At 37.1% G+C, this 25,734-nt stretch overlaps 1 long non-coding RNA gene across 1 annotated transcript in view; it reads left to right on the top strand.

The window, feature by feature from the left end:
• The window catches only part of LOC134798948 (uncharacterized), a 283,510-nt gene that overhangs the window by 108,117 nt on the left and 149,659 nt on the right, over positions 1-25,734 (top strand). The window lies entirely within an intron of this gene.

Below are 25,734 nucleotides of genomic sequence, written 5' to 3'. Positions count from 1 at the left end.
ATCACACATAAAAAAATAATTGAATACTTACTAATAAAATCTCTTACAGTATACTATTACTACTCGTTACATTGGTACATTACAACAAAAAAACATAAATACAATTAATATTGCAAAAAAAGAAGAGAAAAAAAGGCCTAATAAAAATGTACACAGAAAATATAAAAAAAAAAAAATTAAAAAATTAAAACAAATAATTTGAACCACAACAAAGATTTGAACCCGGAGCGCTAGTGACTTAGAACAATATCACCGGCCGATGTTTCCACGGGACCACCGCAGCTATCGTACAACTCGCCGAAATACGCCTTCATGAGATGGTATATAGGTTGCAGCACTTGCAGTGATAACGGCGGGCTCTCGGCGCCTAAGTTGTAAACCCACCCGCCAATCGGCACAAAATAAAACCTTGATTGTATCCGAACTGCACTTCAGAGCTAACCCGGTTAGTCACCGCTAATAACGTCTCGCCAGCTCGTAGTTATAATAATTATAAGCGTTGACGTCGCGCCGTGATATGAAGTATCTGATCCAGTTTCAAAAGTGTTTGTGATGCGATCCTGTTTGTGATTGAAAATGTTTGTGATGCACAATGACCTGCCGCACAAAAAGACACTGTTTGGCTTCACACCTGGGACTTAATGAAAATCCAATAACACCGCAGGTTAGTAAGCACTTAAGCGTATCACTACTTGTAGCCACAGAGCTATTTTCGTCCAAAATTATTTACTGCCGACGGATTACTTTGAATTGAGGTTTGAACTTCGGATTTGTCCCAACTCAGCCCATTTTACCGTATGTAAACTGCTCGTAGCGACACTATCATAGAGACAAAAGAATATTGTCAAGCATTACCTAGTACAAAAACATAATTCAGTTTCATTCACAGGAAGCCTGTTGTTATTTGTTAAATTTCATCAAACAAATAAATTTAACAGAGATTTCAAACTAATGACAATAGTTTATGTTAAAGCGACATCGACAGGTGGACTAAAAGTGATTCATTAGTTTCAGTTTAGACTGATTTGTTGTTAGTAAATGAAAATCCTTACCTACTCATACTATCTACGTATAAACTATTTATTTTAATAATTACTTCTGCCCGCGACGTCGTCTGCGTGGAATAATGATGATGATGATTATATTGACTATTGATAAAATCTATCCTATGTCCTTTCCTCGGGCTTCAAACAATCTCCATACCAAACTTCATCTAAATCGGTTTAGCGGTTCTCAGCTACAATGTACCTACTATTATTTTGTGCAATATAGATTAAATAAAAAACAATTGAAATTCATTTAATATTTGCTTTCATTAATGTTATAAAACTAAGTCCCCCACCGTATCTGTCTGTTATGTTCGCGATGAACTCAAAAACTACTGAACGAATATTCATGCGGTTTTCACCTACCAATAGAGTGATTCTTGAGGAAGGTTTAAGTGTATAATTTGATATGATTTACTCGTGCGAAGCCTATAATTTGACAAAAGGCTCGAAGAACTATCCTCCTTAAGATGGTATAGTAGGTAGTAGATAAGACATTATTCAGACATTAAGTGTAATTGAAAGGAGATTAATTATTCATACGTGGCTCCCGGCGGAACTTGTATCTAAGTTGTTGTTAGTTGTTCTTAGTTAACTAACAACGTAGTTCGTGTGAAACGATGGTTTGTTTTGTTACCGACAAACAGGAACGAAACACTTTGTTATATTATTATGCTTACCTTTACATAATACTACCTCTTTATACCTCTAAAATAAAGATATACAGTTTAACTTACAAATGAAAAAACCAGCCAAGTGTGAGTGGGATTCGCGCATAAAGTGTTCCGTACCATTACGCAAAAAAAGGGAAAAAATTACGTTTGTTGTATGAAAGCCCCACTTTAGTTATTTGTACAACAATAGATCAAAGTTTGATATTTCTTCGAGTGCTTATTTTGAGTCCCGTGCAAGCGAAAGATTCTATAATACTCGCTACGCTCGTGAATCTAATTTAGAATCTTGAGCGTAGTAAGGGATTCAAAAGCGCACGAGATGTAAATAACTTTGATCTCGTGTAGTACACAAAATTTTTCACCCTAAGCAGTGAGAACATACCTAGAGGGACAGAGATAATAGAACCCAAGTATATCGAACTTGTATTAGACCCCGCATGTTGAAATGACATTTGACTATAAAGGTCACTTGAATGTCATTTTGTCTCACTCAGTGAGCAAAATCGCATTTACGCGTTTTTCAAAACTTTTGCCAGATACAAAGTTTAGTCACAGCAGAACAAACTGTGTATCATTTGTTTAAAATTTTGCGTTGTCATTACCCAGCAGAATCATATTAAAGGATATTACTGCAATGTTCTGCCGCCAGAGTGCAGCACTACCACAGTAAATTCATAGACTAACTTGTACCAGAGATATATATAACTCCGTATAAGATAAATAAAGTCTAAGAAAAAAACGTGCCTCGGACGGCCAAGGAAAAGTCATTCTCGAATAGATGGCGCCATTACCTTTGGCCTATTCTCGGCTAGATGGCGGTAACGACACCGTCTGGTATTTAACAATTTTAACACATATCAGTGAAAGAACATGGGTCAGTATGGAACAATAAAAATTAAGAATCATTTATCCGTAAACATATTTTGATTATTTTATACATTTTCAATTTTATTTTAAGTTTTAATCGTGTGTCGATAGATGGCAGTAAATGTACCGTGACTACAAAATTGACAATGACAGGACCCCTCTATACTATCTATTCTTTTTGCTTGTACATACTGTGCCTTAAACTGTTTTTTGACTGGTTTTCACAGACAATAAAATATGACATTGATGCATCAAGGCGGTTTGTTAACAAGGGCCTACCGGTAAACGCGAAAATAGAAATTTAGTTATCTGCCTCTTTATCGCTCGAATATGCAAGAGTGATAGAGAGATTAGATAACGAAATTTCGATTTTCTTGTTTCGCGGTAGGCCATGTGATTGACGTGTGTCAATGTGGCTTGTTTACTGTATGTGCCACAAAGGTGCCACCTACGCAAAGCTTTGCCTAATATTCCCTATTGGTTTATTATTGCCGAGAGCCAGAAAACAATTAGCCTCATGCATGAAGTTTATATTTGAACGATATATTTTTTATTCGGATGTTTGTTGCCGTTATATTTTATTGGTTTAGTTATTAATTGCCTTGTTAATAATGTATATAAGTGAATGTTACTTCACTCAGAGCAATCATTGTGTTACCCATAAGTGGAAACTGTTCTGGCAATTGTATTAACCCTTTCTCCTCCTCTTCCTTAAGTCGTTCCCTCACTGCTGAGGATCGTGGCTTCGACGGAAACGTTAGGCTTCTCCATTTATTGCGGTCTTCAGCTTGATGGAGAGCCTGTGACATCGGCATCTGCAGTTCTTTGGAGACCTGGTGTGACCATCGCGTGGGACTGGGTCCTCTTGGTCGCTTACCATCAACCTTAACCCTTTACCAGGCTGACATTTCAAAAATGACAATCGAAGTCAGTCTAACTCATCAAAAATAGTACACATGTTTGAAGTGCCGTATGTGGGAAATATATATCCCTTAGCCTGGTAAAGGGTTAACTTAATTCGTTAAGCTATATGTGTAATTATATGCTGTTTGTTTCCCTATGCAAAAAAAAATATCATGTAACAAATGCATTTCCGTTATTAAATGATTATTTAATTGCTTAAAATAATGAATAAAAAGTACAAAAATTTGCCCGCATAAAGCTAGAGAGCGAAACGTAACGCCATTAGTCGAAATGCCACGTGACGTCACTCGTTTAAACAAATTGTTAAGACCAACCAAGAGTGAAAGAGATGGCATTATACATACATTAATAAATTAATAATAAATGTCATTTCATTATGACCTGACTTGCCACTAAGTAGCAAACGTCAGTTGCGTCCACACCGAGTGACGTCATTAGTTCTGTCGAATTCGCGCCAAAAATTATAAGCGTTTCAACCGCTCAAAATTTATCAACATTTTAAATATTTTATAATAATATTATGGGAAAGTTTATAATAGTATTTTTATTCTTTCTGGTGTACAAACGATATAAATAATGATTTAAAAATAAAAAATAAAGTCACGCATGAGGCTAATTGGCTAAACAGGTAGACGGGGCGAGGCTTGCCGAGGTCGTCAAAAAAGCTGAGTCAGGCAATTCCTATTTCCGATATGTAGCTTGAAACATACACAAAAACCCGTACCCGCGACGCAAACAGCCGCAGATTGCCCATGCTAGTCGCTCCTACGCAACGACTCGCGAAGGCCCGAAAGTCTCTCAGTATTATCGGGCCTAAAATATATAACAAAATTCCTAATGACATTAAATTTACAGATAGCGACTCAATATTCAATAAAAAACTCAAATGTTTACTTCTAGACCAAGCATGTTATTCTGTTGATGACTTTATGAAATAAATTATTATAAAATTTACTATATTAACAATTATTGCACGATCATTATTATCATATTTAGAGATTTGTAAACTTTGACTGATGTAGTATTTTTTATCTAGAATTGTAATAATTATCTTATTTCAAATGTACCTGTGTGACCTGTAAAATATTTTTACCAATAAAGTAACTGAACTGAACTGAACTGTAGATCATTACACAAATATTGTGAGAAAAGAAAATACATCACAATAATAACATTTAGGCACTCGCCTGTATGGTAATAGTTAGGTATTTTAAGAGTTGTTTGCAATAAAGGTATATTAAGAGGATAATGGACGACCGCTTTTCTATACAAACGTAATTCTCATTCCTCTCTGGATATGGAATGGAATGGAAAATTGTCCCCGTCTGGACACGCCTTTAAAGCAACTCCAATAAATACTAAATCCTCTAATTACATGCTTACATATTCAATTACACCACATACATACATCGCTTGAGCACTAAGTGCTTTGCTTATTGCTTTCACTCGCTCCCTAGGGCTACGCAAGTGAGAAGTCATTACCAGAGTATATTGAGTAGTCTATCTTCACGTCCCACGGTCCCACAGTTAAGAAGGCTTTTGTCTTAGGTACTAGACGGTTAGGTATATAAGTAATATAGTTATATATATGTACAAATTAACTGTCCATCGGTGGATCTTATGCCTTTTGTATTAAGGTTTACGAACTGTCAGGTAACAGTGTGAGCTATGGTATATAAATACTTATACAGGGTGATCAATCCAAATGGGTCAGTATGGAGAAAGAAACTATGAGAGATAGCGAAATCTGTTCTTAGGAACGATGGCTTCGATTTTAGATTTAATAATAATGGCATTAAAACTTTTTTTTTAAACTCTCATACATAACCGGGAATCGAACCTGGTCTATATTCTTTATGTAATCGCGTGTAGTGTTTGTTTGTATAATTGATCCTGAAAGTATAAGGACCAAATTTTACTATGAAATCTTGTGTAAACATTAGACTGAAATGCCCACAATTTAAATAATTTGCAAAATATTGTCATTAATATGAATCATTTATCTGAATAGACCACTTATGTGTATCTTATTCGCATCGATATTATGCATTACAAATTGCGTTTAAGTATTTAAAATTAGAACGCATTCGTATAGCAATTTATTTAAAATTTGAAAATGGAATACTTAATAACTTAAAGGTTGCAATTTATACCTAACATTGTTACAGAGAGTTCGACCAGGTTCGATTCCCGGTTATGTATGAGAGTTAAAAAAAAGTTTGAATGCCATTATTATTAAATCTAAAATCGAAGCCATGGTTCCTAAGAACAGATTTCGCTATCTCTCATAGTTTCTGACTTCTCCATACTGACCCATTTGGATTGATCACCCTGTATACATAGAAAACATCCATAATTGAGGAACAAATATTTGTGATGAACACACAAATAAATGCCTTTACCAGGATTTGAACCTATTTGAAATAGGCAACGTCATTACCGATTACCGGCTAGTAGGCCGCTATGTAAGCTAATTTGAGTATGTATTATTGTAGGTGACCGGGTGTGTTAGGTACTTAGTCCGGATTAGAGCGCATTAGACAGAACCTAAACTGACATTTTCACAAGGTGACGTTGTGACATTCATCGAATGGGAAACTCATTTATTGTATAATAAGTGTTATAAAGTGAATATAAAACTAAAATTAACTACAACTAAAAACTAAAGCTAAAAAATTAAAAATACCTATCAAAATTTTGCGCCCTTGGTAAGGTGCCCATCACGCAGGCAGCGATCCCGCGCTGGATTGCTATGGCCAATCTTTGCGCGAGAAAGCTGCCTGCGCGAGGGTCACCTGTAGCCTGCCTTAGGCGTTTGCTGAGCTCCTTGTGGAGCCCCCGAGCCCCCCTACCCCACGGACCTAGTGTCTCGACGCCAAAGGCTACAAATTCGTAGTGTGCGCCGAGACAACTATATTTATTCGCCTTGAAACGTTAATCGAATTGTTTATAATATACAATATTGGCCTCATTTTCTACTTAGTGGTTGTTTTACTTTTACTTTCCCGTTACTCTGTCATTACGCATCATTTACGCTTGCTTACTCGTACGTTAACTTTCTTTGTTGATATTGAACCTTACACTAATGAAATAAGGTTCTAATTCGCATGTATTGAAAAATATGCGAGGTTGCCATAGTTAGGGTTCTTAATTATGGATGTGTAGTACTTTGACCGCGTTACACGTAGGTCGTCTGGGTATTATACGTCTGAATGTCTGTAGCAGTACTTATTCAAAGGGCATCACTACCTTAGTAATAACGTCAATATAGGTAGTTACTTACTTTGGTATTTGGTTTGAATCAATTGGTTTTTATCGAATTTAAACTGTGACTGAGACTTGTTTCGGAGACCTCAGCCCCCGTAGCCAACATGCCAACCGCTTACACACTCCGTGGCGATCGAATCGAAACGCAACTGTCACTGTCGTACTAATATGGAAAAGTGATAGAGAGACACAAAGCGTTTCGTTGTTGTAGCGATAGCGATTGTCACTTTGGCTAGGCCGGCTGATCTCTATTTTCAAGCGTTAAAGCCAGGAATACACCAGGCGACCAAATGTCCCACGATACATGTCGTGTGTTAAAAGTCGTGCGATGTCGACAATATGTCAACAGCAATTAGCACAACTTCGCCTGATGTCGCTACCAAATTAACGGCGCGATTCGGGAAATGAATTAGAGATTAACTAGATACGATATAGTAAAGATATGTGACGTCCCACGGGTAAAGGTACCTTATGGCAGTTGGCGCTTACGCTATTATTAACGCAGCTCCAATATTATTGCGGCGCAATGGGACGTAAGCGCCAGCCGCCATAAGGTACCTTTTGCCGTGGAACGTCATATATCTTTACTGTATCGTATCTAGTTAATCTCTAATTAATTTCCCGTTTGGTGTTTTTGGGTTCTTTCAACTCAGAATCACTGGCATATTCAATTCTGATGATAAAATAAAATGTCCCAAAAATTTGTATGAAAATTGTACGTTCCACTACGACACGCACATACAAGTGAAATTTTTTTCATACTAAAACGTGACGTATAAAAAACCCGCCACTCGTTGCGAATTTCCTATTTTTCGCACTTGTATAGTAAATAACTATTATCAACGGGTTAAATGTAATTTTGTTTAACTGAATGGTACCGGAAATATTCAATTTACTAGCGACCTCTATGAAAAATGATATTAATTACCGTTCATAATTACCTCCATTTAACTCTGAGCACGGAATAAGTATAGTATTTCATAGAACAGACACGCTCCACCTCGCCCCGAATGGAATTACTTCACCACAAAGCACCAGATTATCGAATTGAAACCCCTTTCCTACCCTAAATTTTTCAATGTATATTTGCCTATCGACGCGATTCGGGAAATGAATTAGAGATTCACTAGATATGAAGTAGTAAAGATATGTGACGTTCCACGCCAAAAGGTACCTTATGGCGGCTGGCGCTTACGCTATTATTAGCGCCGCTCCAATATTCAGCCGGGGCAATGGTACCTTTTGCCGTGGCACGTCACATATCTTTACTATTTGATATCTAGTGAATCTCTAAATCATTTCCCGAATCTCGCCGTTGTATTATTATACTAATATCACAATTTATAAAAGATTGAAGAAATTTCGAAGTTGGGCACCACCCATAAAGTTAGCCAGGATTCTCGACGATATTATAGTTTTGCCAAATCTTATATTCAATGAATTGCAACATTGATAAATAACGGGCCGGAGTCTACTCGATAATCGATAGTAAGCGATCTTTAAGGTCTTATCAAAATAATATCAAACCCGTAACAAGTTGTTTAATCAGAATGGGGCTCCTGGGTGAGAATAAACAGCCATTAAGTTGAACATTAAGCCGTATTTTATAATATCTTGACAGGATACAAAGCCGAATGCCTATGGGCCCGATTCGGATTTTGAAATAGACATCTTTTAGACATAACCAAGATTCGATACCGTAAAACGGGGTCAACAGAAATCGTGGGGTGAATAGAGAAATTTTGAACATTTTCTTTCAAGTTGTTATATTTAAAAACGTACATCTCAAAAATTAGATTTTTTGGAATGCATATATAGTAGACTATTTATTCTCTACATTGATACCAAAGGAACTTAATCAAACTGTCTAAAACTTAGATTTTTTTGACTCTAAAGTTAGGTCTCGCCGAGGTAAGAAATGAAGCCTTTCTGAACTTTGTTCTAGCGGTAAATGTTTTGACATTAACCAAGTAAAAGTTTGCTAACCTGGTAATATAGTATCTGTAGTACCTAAATAATAAATAATATCACTAATTTTCTCTATAATGAAACATTTTATTTGCAAAAAACTAATAACAAACAATTTTACGTGATAAAGGGGTCAGTGGACACGCGTATGGGGTGAGTAGTTACGCCATAGGGGGTGATTAGATACAACAAAGGGGTGTAAAGACACGCCTTGGGGGTTAAAAGACACGAAAAAATGATTTTGTGTCAAATAGCTGTTTAACAGATATATATACCATTTGGCAATAGAGTATCAACATAATAATGACCAAATTCGATGACTATGACAACTAAAACTTAATATTTCTATTCACCCCTTTCGTGTGTCTATTTTAAGGACCCCGTTTTAAGGATATTGAGAAAACAGGTAGTTTTCTTTGATTTTCTCTGGATTGGGTAGACAAAAATTTATTTCACAAATGCAAAATTGAAGAACTAACCAAGACTCAAAAAATGATATCAAAATTTTTACTTTTATCATTTGGATTATTGGCGAAAATCGTGCTTGAAGTTGAAAATCGTGTCTTTTCACCCCATTTTACGGTAACGATATGATATCTTAAAGATCTAACCTGTCAAATTTGACATTTGCGCGATTCTGGAGATACTGTTGAACGATTTCCACAGGATATGACTTAGAGATCCAATTCACATCTAATAGATATCTTACTCTATCTAACGTACAAGTGACATTGGTTGCCCGAATTGCGCTGCAAAAGAGAACTAGTTGATATCTAAACTATAACGTATCTAGAATGGATCTAGTACGTGTCGTCTCTTGTGAATATCTTGAAGTTCGAATATGGCAGTTTGTAACTTTTTGGTGAACCTTAAGTGGTATATAATATTTGCATTAGGGAGTCGATTTAGAGTTCCGCATCCAAAGGGTAAAAACGGGACCCTATTACTAAGACTCCGCTGTCCGTCTGTCTGTCTGTCACCGGCCGGTATCTCATGAACCGTGATAGCTAGGCAGTTGAAATTTTCACAGATGATATATTTATGTTGCCGCTATAACAACAAATACTAAAAACAGAATAAAATAAATATTTAGGTGAGGCTCCCATACAACAAACATGTTTTTTTTGCCGTTTTTTGCGTAATGGTACGGAACCCTTCGTGCGCGAGTCCAACTCACGCTTGGCCGGTTTTTTTACAGTCATGTAAGTATAAACAATTATCTCTCAACGTCGTAAAATGGATTCTTCCCGAGCTATACAAAAACATTTATCCAACAGCAATACCATGTGTTACATCACGCACAAAAACCTCATAACAGGGAAAACAAAACGGCCAACAACGCTTCCCAAACTTTGTGACGTTCATAAGAAAAAGAAACAGCTGCTTTGACCTATTTCGGTTCGTCTTTACCTCTGTGTCGTAGTTAACGAAACGATGTTCACGAAGCTATTCTTTAGTCTTAGTCCGGCCAGTATAATACAATTAGAGTGAATAAAAATGGGTCATGATTAAAACTTTTAGAACGCCATTTGACTTTCAATGATATGTGTTAAATTTGTTAAATGTCAAAAAGTGTCACCATCTACACGAGCATACCACATGTATGGACTGACGTTTATCTGACATGGCTATGTTTACGTTACGTATACATTTGATGTGCCCCTCCCCCGCAAAAAACGGCAGACTATTTTGTACAGAAAATTATAGACATGGCGTCTCCGTTGGTTATATCCTCTAAGGTGTAAGATGTCTTCTCATATTTATTTATTCATTTTATCTGGGGGTCAAATAACACTGGTCAATGTCCGTTGACATGTTTTTTTACGAACGAGCAAGGACTGTCCCATTTGGCATCCTGCCACGGTTCGATATCTCGCATAAGTAATTGGCTAACAAAGAATTGTTAACGATAACAATACGAATTCAGACTTGAACCTTGACTACAAGTAATAGAACTCAGTTTTGAATGGCAAATGATTGAAAGAAAACGTTGCAAATTAGCGTTTCTTGATGTAAGGGGTGTTTTTTGTAAATTAATGAGGCTTGAAACAGATGGGAAAAGAAAATATGTTGTGTTGTTTTTAGGGTTCCGTACCCAAAGGGTAAAAACGGGACCCTATTACTAAGACTCCGCTGTCCGTCCGTCCGTCCGTCCGTCTGTCACCAGGCTGTATCTCATGAACCGTGATAGCTAGGCAGTTGAAATTTTCACAGATGATGTATTTATGTTGCCGCTATAACAACAAATACTAAAAAGTACGGAACCCTCGGTGGGCGAGTCCGACTCGCACTTGTCCGTTTTTTTTTACTCTTTTAAGTCTTTTTGAAAAAACACTTAAAAAAAGCAAAATTAGACATCTACATAATTTTTACGATAAACAATTGATTTAAGAGTTATATGCCTTTGGTGCGTTGCGTGGCCTGTCCGAAATTGCAAGACGTGCTACGACGGCGTAGCGAGTTCTCGTAGCGGCGCTCGTAGCGATTCTGGGTAGGGTTTTCCTAGACCCTCTACGCTAACAACTGTGACTTGTAGAGGTTTTAACTTTTGTTTGTGGTTGAAAAAAGCCGACAAAACGTTTTTATATCTTGTTTACTTTTCATTAATTTAACACTGACGGTCCGATTCGAACTTTAAGGTGCGTCAAATATTACGTCTAGATACGATATAAATTAGACAATTATGGGCCCGATTCGGATTTTGAAATAGACATCTATAAGACATCTTATAGACATCACCAAGATACGATAACGATATGTTTAAGATCTAACCTGTCAAATTTGACATTTGCGCGATTCTGGAGATACTGTTGAACGATTTCCACAGGATATGACTTAGAGATCCAATTCACATCTAATAGATATCTTACTCTATCTAACGTAAAAGTGACATTCAGCCGTATTCGAACAATGAGATACGTCAAATAGTGTGACGTTTTTGTTTGAAGAAACGTCAATTTTGACACTTGTTTGACACTGACATATCCAATCCATATCGTTTCAATATCTAGTATTTGACATATCTCATTGTTCGAATACGGCCGATTGGTTGCCCGAATTGCGCTGCAAAAGAGAACTAGTTGATATCTAAACTATAACGTATCTAGAATGAATCTAGTACGTGTCGTCTCTTGTGAATATTTTGAAGTTCGAATACGGCAGTATGTCAGTGTCAAAAGTGACATTTATGCAACCAAAAATACAACATGTCTAAGGAGAGGTTAGAGTACATATTATAAAAGGTTTTATGTGGTTTGACTGATAATACTGCACATTACCTGAACAAAAATACAACACAGCCTTTCGATTTAATTAACTTTCTCATATTTAATTACAAAACACACTCAAAGTGAAATGAATACGCCGGCCGACTGAGAAAATAATGAAATAACACACAATTTTATGAAACACTCCAATAAAATGGAAGCAAACAACATTACATTCGTTACTTTGTAATTGTGAACCGTTCGAACTGTCGTGTCGGCTCGATTCGGGAAATGAATTAGAGATTAACTAGATACGATAAGTATAGTAAAGTTATGTGACGTTCCACGGCAAAAGGTACATTATGGCGGCTGGCGCTTACGTTGCATAGCGCCGCAATAATATTGGAGCGGCGTTAATAATAGCGTAAGCGTCAACCGCCATTAGGTACCTTTACCCGTGGGACCTCACATATCTTTACTATATCGTATCTAGTTAATCTCTAATTCATTTCCCGAATCGCGCAGTGTGTTAATTGTTTTTTTTAGTCGAATACATAATAATGTTTATCTTAGCTTTATAATTGGTAATCATCACATTTACTTGTGGGTTACTTAAAATAAGTTTCCTTTTTGGGTTCCGTACCTCAAAAAAAAACGGAACCCTTATAGGATCACTCGTGCGTCTGTCTGTCTGTCCGTCTGTCACAGCCTATTTTCTCGGAAACTACTGGATCAATTAAGTTGAAATTTGGTACACATATGTAAAATTAGTGACCCAAAGACGGACATGTAATGTAAACAAATTAATTTTAAGCATGGGGGCCACTTATTGGGGCTAAATGAGAAAGTTGGTATCGTCTTGGGTCGTCCCATTCGTTTTTCGTCAAGTTCTTAAATTAGTCCTATTCTGCTTTCGTCACTCATTCTACATTCGTCACAATCGTCGGTGGCTTTCAATATAGAATGAGTGACGAAAGCAGAATAAGACTAATTTAAGAACTTGACGAAAAACGAATGGGGCGACCTAAGCCGATACCAGAAAGTTAATACATAAAGTTTTTTAAACTATATCTGTTATATTATATATCAAAATGAACGAGCTGATTTTGAGAATTTCAAAAAATTACCACCCCTCCCCTTAATCTCCTTTCACTAATATGCGAGTACGAGCGAGATGCATAGAAAGTAAGTTACATTCTCGTAGCGTTTATAACAGTGCCAAACTAGTGGTAGTCACACTGAACACCACAATAAATTTGTACTACATCGACTGACATCGGTTTCAGGGCAGTTATTGAATTTTAAAACGAATGGCATGCGGTGGTTAAGACCGAGCGTGCCGCAAAACATTTAGCGGTGACATTGGCTTCACTTTCATGCCGCAGTTGTTATATTATGTACAATTGTACACACGTAATCATATACCAGTATGCCTAGCGAGCTATGATTGAGTCATAAAGTAACCTCGTAACGATACGATTTGTACAGATGTTGTGCATAATTGTTTTCCATCGTATTTTCTCGGAAACGCTCGTATTTGTCATGCTACTTCAGTCAACCTCAGTACTTTTTGTTATCGAGACTGAAATACTGACACCAATAAGGGTGAGTGAGATGTCTAATAAATAAATAAGTAAATATTATAGGATATTCTTAAGGGGCCCACTGATTAACAGTCCGCCGGACGGTATCGGCCTGTCAGTAAGAACAAAATTTTGACAGTTCCGAACAACTGACAGACCGATACCGTCCGGCGGACTGTTAATCAGTGGGCCCCTTCACACAGATTGACCAAGTCCCACAGTAAACTCAAGAAGGCTTGTAATGTGTTGTGGGTACTCAGACAACGATATATACAGGGTCACTACCCACTAGGCCAGACCGGTCGTCAAAATCTAATGACAATAATGACATGACTTCCAGGCCCCAATTTCACATCGGTGACAGGTGCGACAATTGTAAAACATCACTGTTGCTGACGTCACAGGCATGACAGGCATCCATGGGCTACGATTAACACTTACCATCGGGCGGGCCGTATTCCTGTTTTATTCATTTTTTGTTTTATTCCTGTTTTATTCATTCATTCCTGTTTCATCATTTTATTATTTAAAAAAACTTTATTATATCGGAAAAAAACAGATATTTCTCTTGCAAAGTTTCTGACAATTGTCAAGATTTAGAAGAATTGTAGGTAATTCTTGACAGGAAATGAGTTAGGTATATGTCGGAATTTCGTGACAATTGTCGTGTTTCTTGTGACAAGTGTCATAAACTTAGCAAGAGAAATATCTGTTTTTTTTTTCCGATATTATAATGTTTTTGGTTGCCCATGGATGCCCGTGACGTCAGCAACAGTGATGTTTTACAATTGTCGCACCTGTCACCGTGGTGAAATTGGGGCCAGTTCTTTTCACTCGCACCAATCAACATGAGATAACGTCAAGGTCGTATCAAAACAATATTAAACCCGTAACAAATTGTTAAATCAGAATCAGCTCCCTGGATTTCAATCAAAACAAACGAGGCACGAGTTTTTTTTTAAGTTGGAACCGCGGGTTACGACCTGCGGCAATTATCAGCATTCAATAATATGTATACATTTTTCGCACTATTACAATGTATTAAAGTACTAAATTGTGTAGTTATATTTAACGTCGACTGCACTGTCTCCCAAATAAGGTGGTTTGTGCAAAACTATGCGTATATAGGTCACGTCAGGATGTCTCTAATCGTTTTCACTTTGATATTTCTTTGCTTTTACAAACCATACCTATCTTAAATGACGCTTAGAAATTAATTATTTGTGGTGTGGGGAAATTAATATTTATTTAAAATTTAAATCACATAAATTAACTTAGAAACAAACGTCACTGAGCCTAAAATATTATTTATAAGCTGTTTTTTTTACATTTTAAATTATACATACATACATACAATTTTATGTGCTAATAATCTGGGTTATATATGTACCTATATCAAAAAGAAACGCTCAAAATATTTTAAAACGTTTTGAAACGGTGAGGTTAATTTTACCGAGGATTTTTAGTATATTTCTTTTTACATTAGTCATAATTAACAAGTTTTCTTCATTGTATGTTTTTGTAAATTTTATTTCATATCATACGAATATTACTTACATAACGGTATATTTTTTTGTATTAAGTACTTAATCTTCATGGGACTACCTAGCATAGCAATAACAATTTAATTTACGAGCGCATATAGTATTTTGTATTTTAAATTCATTAGCTTTGCGTACTAATTTAGTATTTTGGAACAATAGAAGGATCCGAATAAATTGTTACTCAGGGGATTATGGTTATGACACTCACAAAATGTACATAAAGCTGTAAACCTACTAATTTCCTTACTCACCCAGAGCTATCTTTAATAATCGAGAATTCACTTTTGCTACAAGCATTATAAATAATATTATAGTATTAAATGGACATATTTAATTTAGCGAAAATGATCCATCTCCATGAATTTGCATTAAATGAATCACTTTTCTCTTAGACAGTAAGTTAAATTTTTCGTTGATTGGATCTTCCCTAAATTACATTATTTACATCGTTATAAACGAACGCATATAAACAAACGTATTTTTTTAACTCTTCCACAAACACATCTAATTATTTATAAACTACAAGTTTCCGAACGCATCCACATTTTTTTTTAATCGTAAACTCACCGGCAAACGCAGCGAGCAGCGACACCGCGAGCGCGAGCGTGCCGGCCGCCATGTCTGAGCGGTGGGCATGCCGTACGCAGACTGCCGAGTGCCCCGCGCCCCCGACTGCGGCACTGCGACCGTGCACTGGGTTACGGGGTACGGGGCTTCGGGGCTTCAGTACCAATATGAAAATTTATGAAAAATAAAGTGTGTAAAAAAGTTATTTAACTTTTATACATGTCTTAAAGGTGCTGGTGAAAAATACGTATGGTCAGCTGCAGAGAAAAGGTGCCACCTGCATACCGACTTCTATGCACTTTATCTCTGCAGCCAGTCCATTTTTACGTTGCAGAGTAAATTTAGTATTAACCGATGGACAAATACATACCATAACGGTTGAAAAGGACAGTTCTTCAATATTATTCGTGGTTTGATTACTGCTACCTCTTTCTGACTGTCTGTATGTTACCTATTCACGCTTAAACCTTAATGAAATTGGAAACGGGCAGAAGTTGATCTTTTTTATAAATGGAAGAAAAAACTCAGACAAAACCAAAAAGAAAATTGGTAATGACATTTAATTAGGTATTGAACTTGTAGACCACAGTACGTCGACCACAAATACAGTCCAGTAGTACTGGACTATATTTGGGTGGTTTTACGGTACCTACTCAAACGTGAAAATAAAAACATCTAAACAATACTGTCCCTATTCTGGGAGTAAGCAGCCTCACGAGACGTGCCCTTTTCTATAAACATTATTAATGGAGTTTAGTGCTCACGTCTCACTGCTCACTCGCCGTAATCAAATAAACCGCAATGTAAAGGAATAAGATTTAAGGACAGATTTACCCACTAGACTTTTAACCTCTTGTCTGTGTATCCTCGTGAGTCTAAATGAGCGTTTCTTTTATTTTTGACCATTTTTAGGGTTCCGTACCCAAAGGGTAAAACGGGACCCTATTACTAAGACTCCGCTGTCCGTCCGTCCGTCTGTCACCAGGCTGTATCTCACGAACCGTGATAGCTAGCTGATAATTTTCACAGATGATGTATTGCTCTTGCCGCTATAACAACAAATACTAAAAACAGAATAAAATAAAGATTTAAGTGGGGCTCCCATACAACAAACGTGATTTTTGACCGAAGTTAAGCAACGTCGGGCGGGGTCAGTACTTGGATAGTAACCGTTTTTATTGCCGTTTTTTGCATTATGGTACGGAATCATTCGTGCGCGAGTCCGACTCGCACTTGCCCGGTTTTTATATATTGTGACCTTTTTTGCCACTTTTGTGTTATTTCTACTCAGCATCACGAGCTCTTTCGATCCTAATGGGATAAAAAATGTCCCAGAGTTTTTCCTATTGTGTTACCATTTCTCCAGCATATACTTTGTATGGCGGTAACAAAAAGGAAAGTTTACAAAATGTATGGAAATTTTAGAACACTTTTTTCTCCTATAAGGATAAAAAGGGCTCGTTATCCTGATTAGAACTAACACAAAAGTGGCAAAAAAGGTCACAATATATAAAAATGGCAAACAATTAAAGAAACGCTCAAATGTAATGTACATTGTCGTTGCAATCTAATTTGAACCTTTCATGAAGCAAATAAAGAAGCATTTCTTTTGTTTCATTGCGTTCTAAAACAAACGAAATTCATTCTAATTTACTTATAGAACAAGGTTTAAATTAAAAATTGGAAAACTTTCTATGGTGGGTCTTATGAGGGTTTATTCAAGGATCCTGACAATTTTTTTAGCTATCTTAGTTTATCGAAAAGGAATCATCCTCAAAAAAGGAAATTATGTTTAAAAGTTTGATTTTAAAAAATATGTCCCCATAGTTCTTATGTCAGCGAATTAAAACTATGGGACCTTAGAGCATTTAATAACTGGAGTCGCCTTTGAGCTTACCCCTCTGCCAAAAAACTTGGACAATTGTGCAAACTTTTGTATGGACTGACATGGCTATTTGTACGTTACGTACAAATCATGTAGAAATAGCAATACATTTGACGTCCCCTCCGTCGCAAAAATCGGCAGACTGTTTCGTACAGAAAATGACAGCCATGACGTCTCCAGTTACTAAATGCTCTAAGTATGAGACATATTTTTGAGTAAGTTATATGTACCTATATTTTTACACTGTACTGTACCGCTAAAATAAAAGGTAATATCTTCTTCTTCCTCGCGTTATGTCGGCATTTTGCCACGGCTCATGGGAGCCTGCGGTCCGCTTGACAACTAATCCCATGATTTGACGTAGGCACTAGTTTTTACGAAAGCGACTGCCATCTGACCTTCCAACCCAGAGGGGAAACTAGGCCTTATTGGGATTAGTCCGCTTCCTCACGATGTTTTCCTTCACCGAAAAGCGACTGGTAAATATCAAATGATATTTCGTACATAAGTTCCGAAAAACTCATTGGTACGAGCCGGGGTTTGAACCCGCGACCTCCGGATTGCAAGTCGCACGCTCTTACCGCTAGGCCACCAGCGCTAAAATAAAAGGTTATATTAACCGATAAATACTCATAGCAACACATGGCGTGTCAATGTCAGCAGTCGCGTGTTGCGTGCCTAATCAAACCGCTTATTTCCTATTATTACCAGTTATAAAGAATCCTATCCCAAATAAAATAATCACAACTTGATTTAGTATTGACTAGCGACCCGCCCCGGCTTCGCACGGGTTAACAAATTATACACCTGAATCTACGTCAAAAACCACTCTATTGATAGGTGAAAACCGCATGATAATCCGTTCAGTAGTTTTTGAATGTATCGCGAGCAAACATACAAACATACACACATATAGACAGACGCGGCGGAGGTCTTTGTTTTGTGATTTGACTGCGAATATTATGCCACGACTCGCTACTGCCAAAGATTTATTTATGCGATATCTCAATCATGCTTATAACATCAAGTTCCAATCATGTCAGTAACAAATCAAGTTGTCATTTCTGAAGTTCGAAGTCCTGCCGTGACCAATGGGAGAAGGTGAAAGTGCTCTCAGCTTTCTTTTGTTTAAAGGAGGTTTATTACGGCTTTGCCCTCTAGACCTATTTGGCACGCATTTTTCTATGTCACGCTGAGGCTAGGGGCCCGATTCGACTTGTTTTTAAATATCTTACACAGATCGATCTAGCCCCAAACGAAGCAAAATGGTGCTAAGCGACGATATACAGAATTATTACACATAAATACATACCTATATACGTAGATAACATCCATACTGAAAATTCTTGGACTTACCACTTAGAAAAGATAAGTCGTCTCATATATCAGAATCCAGAAACTTTCAGTATGGTCCACGTAACTCAGGAAAAAGTGCAGATATTTTTGCGGCCTTCGTTGTGTAACATATTATTGCACATCAGTATTGACAATATGTTTAACCGACTGTGACAAAGGGTTTTTTTTACGAAAAAAGGTAGTGTTAAAGTTTTTCAAACATTCCTCTTATTATTTTTGGTGCGTCCTTTTTTAGAAACAGTGACTCAGCTCAGGTAAGAATGCACATCAAATTGTATGAAAGCATCTCATAACAATCAGTCAGATTCATATAATATGTATTCTCATTTCTTTTATTGATTTTATTTTCTTTTCCTTTTGTAAGAATTTGATATGTTTTCTGAAAGAGCTACGTATTTGTATAAAGTTATGTACTCACTGAGTATAATTGCATGAATTCTATAGTAATTTAAATTGTATTTTTCTTAATTACTCGTAATGCATGTTAATTATAAGATGTAATAATGTTTTGAAAAGATGTGTCCCGCCGAGTTTGTTGCCGGTCCCATATTGGGATACCCTCCTCCAATTGAGGGGGGATTTAAATCTTCTCGGGGCAGAGGTGTACGGTTGGAGCCGGTAAAGGTTTATTTGACGTTCATAAGCGCAATGTAATATGCCTACTTGAATAAACTATTTTTTTTATCTTTTTATCAGTTATTGTATCCGCAGGTCCTAAAATATTCACGAAGGATCCTAAAAACCTAGTGTTACTTTTACCCGGCAAGCCTAATATTAGTAAATCATATTAGTCCTCGTTATTATATTAGTACTCCAGAGACCCTCGTTATGGCGGTCTTAACATTGGATGCACGCCGCTCCGGTGTGCGAGCGGGACATCGCTGTATCAGTGTATAGCTGTCTCGCTCACACGTCAGTGAGACCGCGTATCGCGCCCATTAAGACGATGCGAGAACTCGCATGCGAATTCATTACATTGCGGGTTTTGATCGGTCGGCTGAATTGGACGTAACCAACAGTCCGCAATGTAACTAAAATCGCATGCGAGTTCGCGCGCCGTCTAAATCAGCCCTCTAGGGCAGTGAGGCGTGACATTCAATAAGATGTTCCGTAGGGATTTTACAAATTCACAAAGGCGGTAGTGCGGGAAAATGGGTTTTAGAACAAGTTTCCTAAATTATTTCGTTATTTGAATTAGGTACAGTCAAATAATTTGATTTTCGACTCTTTTTGTACCTTGTCATAGTGAGTCCTAGCGACCCGCCCCGGCTTTGCACGGGTTAAAAATTGTTTTATGAGGTGTAGTGATGAGTATGAGGTCTTTAGCGACTTTGCACCACTTGACGCCCTTTTGGGTGCACGACCACAGATAAGATAATGACTTGAATTTTGACAACCCTAAATAGCCGAAAGGGATAGTGCCATACATTAGATAGCATAGGGATAAGATAGGGATAGCATGATTCGTCCCTGAATCGCTGTCAAACTTCGGTTTTGTAGGAAGTGTCCTTTCTGTACGGTAGTACAGTCACCTGCAATAATATGTTACACAACGAAGGCCGCAAAAATATGTGACACGTTCTTATGGCTCTACAAATAAGATCGTGTCAGATATTTTTGTGGCCTTCGTTGTGTACCATATTATTGCAGGTGACTGTACTATTATTTATAGTGTAATTAGGTTTAGCCGTAGCTCGTAGAGGCGTAGCTACGTGCTACGCCTCTACGAGTAGCTACGCATCGTAATGTTCTTCATTCTTATCCGACTGATGAAGAAAGGAGCGTAATGTGTGTTGAATAGTGTATAATTATATTTTTGGAAAACTTATTTACATACACCTACTTACTTTAACCAAAATGTTTTGATGCATTTTAACGCGTAACGTTTTGTTCGATTCCTTTTTATAGTATTGTTCAAACTTGATGGGTACGCTGAATGGAAGGTATACGGTGTATTCGAGCAATTAAGAAAAGTTCAGAATATCGGGTACTAACTCCAAAAATGGATGGATGTATGAAAAAAATTTATGTCTAAATTTGAACTTTAATAGCTGTCAATAGAGTTGAATATCATATCCGCCATATACAGCTTCGTATGTGGTAAAGGGTTAAAACCTTGTACAAATATTATTTTGAAATTTAAATATTTATTGCAGACCGTGGTTCATAGTATAGGTACCTATTTATAGATAGATTTTACATTACCAGTATACTCCACTCTGAGGGCCTACCGCGAAAAGCGAAATTCGCAAATTGCGGGGATCTGTCTCTTATACTCCAACGAAGGCGTAATTAGAGTGACCGAGAAAAATGCCCGCAATTTGCGAACTTCGATTTTCGCGGTTATAGCCCTGCACCGCAACTCTAAGAGAAACCATTTTCATTCTAATAAATCATTTTCGCAACCTCATATCTTTCTCTCACGTCACACACTAATCTATACCTTATTTTAACCACATACGGTTAATCTTCGTCTGAAATATTTGACTATGATATACGGTGTTGAAAATAAGTCAACACGTGCACTAAATAAACTGTTAACCGAATTTAAACCTTATATCAAATATATAAGATACAAAAACGGTTAGTTAATATGTACCAGGCCAATTCAAGTTTTTGTTATTCGATATGTTTCCGATATGATACTGATCTGTCAGTGTCAAAAGTTACGTTTTTGGTTGAAGAAATCGCACTTTTGACACTGACAGATCACTATCGGAAACATATCGAATAACTATAACTCGAATTGGCCGGTTAGTATGCTTCGAGCGCACTCGACATCCGTTTGAGTTTGTGTATCCAACGTATCCATTTTGTCAGGAAATTGGAATGTTTGTGAATTTTAAAATGTCAGTGATTTATGTTTAAAAAGCTTTCTACTAAGGCTATATTCGTCATGCACTGAAGTATTATGATTTATGGCAAATGTATTACATATGTATTATGTTTCCATTTATAAAATGAGCATGGCTTTTTTTGCATGGACTATTTCCTTTTGAGCCACGCCCAATACGCCCATAGCCAAAAAATAATAATTAAAGATTTTTGAACTGGGTAAAAATGCTTATTTATTTCTTTCTAAACTTTATTTACTTTAATGACTATAATTTTAGTAGGAATTTACAAGACAAAATATATTTTAAATTTAGTTTCCGCATAAAATTTCTCCATCATTTGGAACATAAGTCTATAAATCCGCAATATCGAAAGCGGAAAAATTAATATCGCCTCCTAAGTCGATTAAAATGTTTTCTAACAGAGAAAAGTGCCAATTCACTCCTGAAACTAGCGCCAACTTAACTTTGCGGCTTGCAAACACACCTCTAACAATTTCTAGTACAAAAATGAATAGAACTTTGGCAATAGCGCCTTTGAGAACGGCATTAGTAACTTTGTATGTCGATCGACCCCTGGTTATCGTAACTTCATATCTTTGTGTTCAAATGTGTTGGAAAGTAAACTTTATTTAGTCGTAGTTCAAGTTGAGTTTGCAACGAAGGTTTGTATCAGATACGACGTTGTGAAGTATTCGTTATACAATTTGCGGCTGGGCTTAGATTGTAGGTTATTGCTAGCACATTTTCACTGCAGTCTTAGTTCCTTGGTGCCAATTCTTTTATGAACGATAAATTCGAACTTAATTACTCCATTGTCAGCTTCTTATAAGGCATGGTTAATGGTTATACTAACTTAGTAAGCATTACAGTCAAGTACCTAGGTACATATAAAATAGTGGGTGCACTCATCATACTCAAAAATATGTCCCATTAGTCCAGTCATTATATCCAAAAAACCGACCCTACCCGTGAATAATCAGTTCTTGGATTTTTTTTCGTAGGTCCTTCGGGGGGGTCACTGGGAGTGTAAATTCAAAAAGTAGACTGAATCAGGCTCCTGTGTATATTCGAAACACGGTTTTTCTTGAATAACTCGGCCATTTTTCATTTTAGAGTAAAACCGTGACGACAAAACTTGTAGGAAATTTGATTCTCTACAAGTTTGGTCCTCACAATTTTTCTTCTAGGATCGATATTTTGGAAATTAAATTTGAAAAAAGCGACAAATTCAAAATATTTTCATTATCACTATGCACTTCACACTAATACACCTTAAATATAATATATAAATACCTATATAAAAAAAGTTTATTAACTAAGAAACGAAAACATTTAAACACTTACGACGGAAACGTAGGTACCTATTAATATTATAAATGCAAAAGTAACTCTGTCAGGTCTGTTTATCTCTTTACGCTTAAACCGCTGAACTGATTTAGATAAAATTTGGCATGGAGATAGTCTGAAGCCCAAAGAAGGACAGTATATAATAGTATTATTGTTAGACCGAGGTAATCTGCAATGATTTTGATAGCAGACGCAGTGCAGGTGTTATTTATAAGTCATAATGTCATAGAAGTTTGACGTTTAAAATAACAGTCTATCATAATCGTTGTAGACTTATCTTGGTCTGACTCTATCCATCATCATCATCATTATCCCACGCAGACTAAGTCGCGGCCAGACGCTAATAATTTATAAAAGATAGGTATTTCCTCAGGAACTCTAAACATGGCAGTAAGCGGTCAGCGCGTAAAGTGCTAAAAAGGTCATTCGTATTCAGCCGGCTCCGAAGCCGCGACCCGCTGTATTTTATTACCTCCGACAGGCCCGACCATGGTATAATAATATACTCCGCCTGGTACTCCATTCCCGTCTTTTCTAGGTCACCTAAGTGACACGGGCTTACGTCATCATGCGACAGCGCTATATGATAATATGCGATAGCGCTATATATAGCGGCCATGTTGTTGTGACGTAGCCCCGTGTCACTCTGGGAATGGAAGACCATGTTTTATTAGACTATGGGCCCGACATATTGCCGCTGACTTAACCGACATGACTTGCAGACTAGCCTAGCGATGGCCAGACTAAAGGAAACTATAATAACTATAGAATTCTAACTATATAGAGCTGAAAAATGACCCCACGAAAATAGTTCTGCGTGCGATTTAACTAATCCGCGCGATAGAGAAATATAGTACGAATAGAGTGCTCATTCCATACATCAGTTTTGGTACCAAAACGAGTATTATTTTCGTAGTCGACATCTAGCAACGAGTACCTAGCGGAATTATCAATACCGCTAGTACCGCTACTCGATACTAGATGTCTCTCGTGTGGCTACTTTAATTGTATTGAACAACAATTTACAACTAATGTTAGATGTAGAAGGAGTTGAAAATAGAGTTCTGGTTAATCCGGTTATAATATTAGCTGAAAATTGTTGAGCATTAGACTTTTCGGTCGCTGCAACATCTACAGTACTGATAATTCAACTACTCGATACTAGATGTCGACTTAGTAGTTTTCGTAAATAATAGTCGTTTTGGTACCAATACTGTTGTATGGAGTGAGCACTCTATGTACTTTTTCCCTATGACCGCGCGCATATTAACAACGTCAAATGTTGTAAACTAGAATTTGTCTGCATGAAATAATGATGATGATTAATAAAAACTACCCTAGAATTTAGACCATGAAAAGTTTGCAACGATTTTGATAGCACACGCAGTGCAAGTGTTATTTTAAACGTCAAACTTCTATGAAATTATGACGTTTAAACATTTTTTCAACCAAAAACGTACATTGACAGATCGGTATCGTATCGCTATGATATCTTATAAGCCTTGTTCGAATTGGACCGTAAATATATTCCGTCGCAGATTTGAAGCTGCAAGCGACTGCAATTACAGCCCTTGGCATCCAGAGTAATTAAAAAGGCGGCCTTACGGCTTGTAATTGTTACATCCGAGCTTCATTACTGGTTCTAAAGAACATTTCCTTTAATTAAACGTTGACGATGAGTTGTTTTCAACTGTTGTAACAAAAGTATTATGCATTTGATTGAAATATTGGTGTTAGGGCTTAGACTTCCTGTAGCGACAGATTTGATGAAAAAAAAAACAACGGGTTGCACTCCGGGAGAAGTGCCGCCGGCAGAAGTGAAAACTCAATGACATTGTAACAGTTTTTCGATCACGTGTCCGTCTTACGTCTTACGAATCTCACGGTCACCTGACCTGGCGCGAGTTTAACATTTTTTCCCCATCACAAAAAGTGCACAGCGCCGCTAAAGAAGTTTTCACTTCAAAAATTAATATAACCCTGCTTGGAGTAATAAGCGAATTCACAAGTGGTCACGAAACTTTATTTTAAACAAAATTTAGAATAATAATTACAGCGCCCACGCCGAGTCATCGGGCGCGCCAACAGTCTGCGTCGTTCCGTCACCGTCAACGCAAGCTCCTGATGACACTCCTCGGTACGGAGTGAAACATGTCGAGCGTTTTTCGACTTAAAATACGTGGGTGGCCCGTTCTTAATATATTTAATACGTCTGTGTCTCACAGAAGTTTTGTTATTAAAATAATTACAGAGTTGCAAAAACTTACCACTGCTGCTGCACTTTTTTTCAATAGACGTCCTCTGCATCCACATAGGTCTCATGATATCATCCGAAAGAGGTCCACTACTTCCATATAGATCGCCACTAGGTCTTCATAACGACTGATCTTGCGCTGGTTTCATCCAACAATGCCTTGGATTTTGACCATTGGTATAGGTAATTTTATAATTGGTTCATCTTTTTAAGGCCCTCTATTGTACTATATTTTAGTATGCGGTTGCCACACAAGAACCTGCGTTGTCAGTGGCGGATTTGCAGTATGTATGTATGAACTCTTTATTGTACAAAACACAAATTTAAGGCACAGGATAGGCAGTACAAATGCGAACTTATCCCTTTAAAGGATTTCTTCCAGTTAACCTTTGAGTAGATGCGAACTGAT

Source organism: Cydia splendana, chromosome 17, assembly GCF_910591565.1.
Source record: "Cydia splendana chromosome 17, ilCydSple1.2, whole genome shotgun sequence".
Taxonomy (NCBI): Eukaryota; Metazoa; Arthropoda; class Insecta; order Lepidoptera; family Tortricidae; genus Cydia; species Cydia splendana.
Note: the sequence above shows the minus strand (reverse complement) of the source record. Positions and strands in the feature narration are given on the sequence as shown.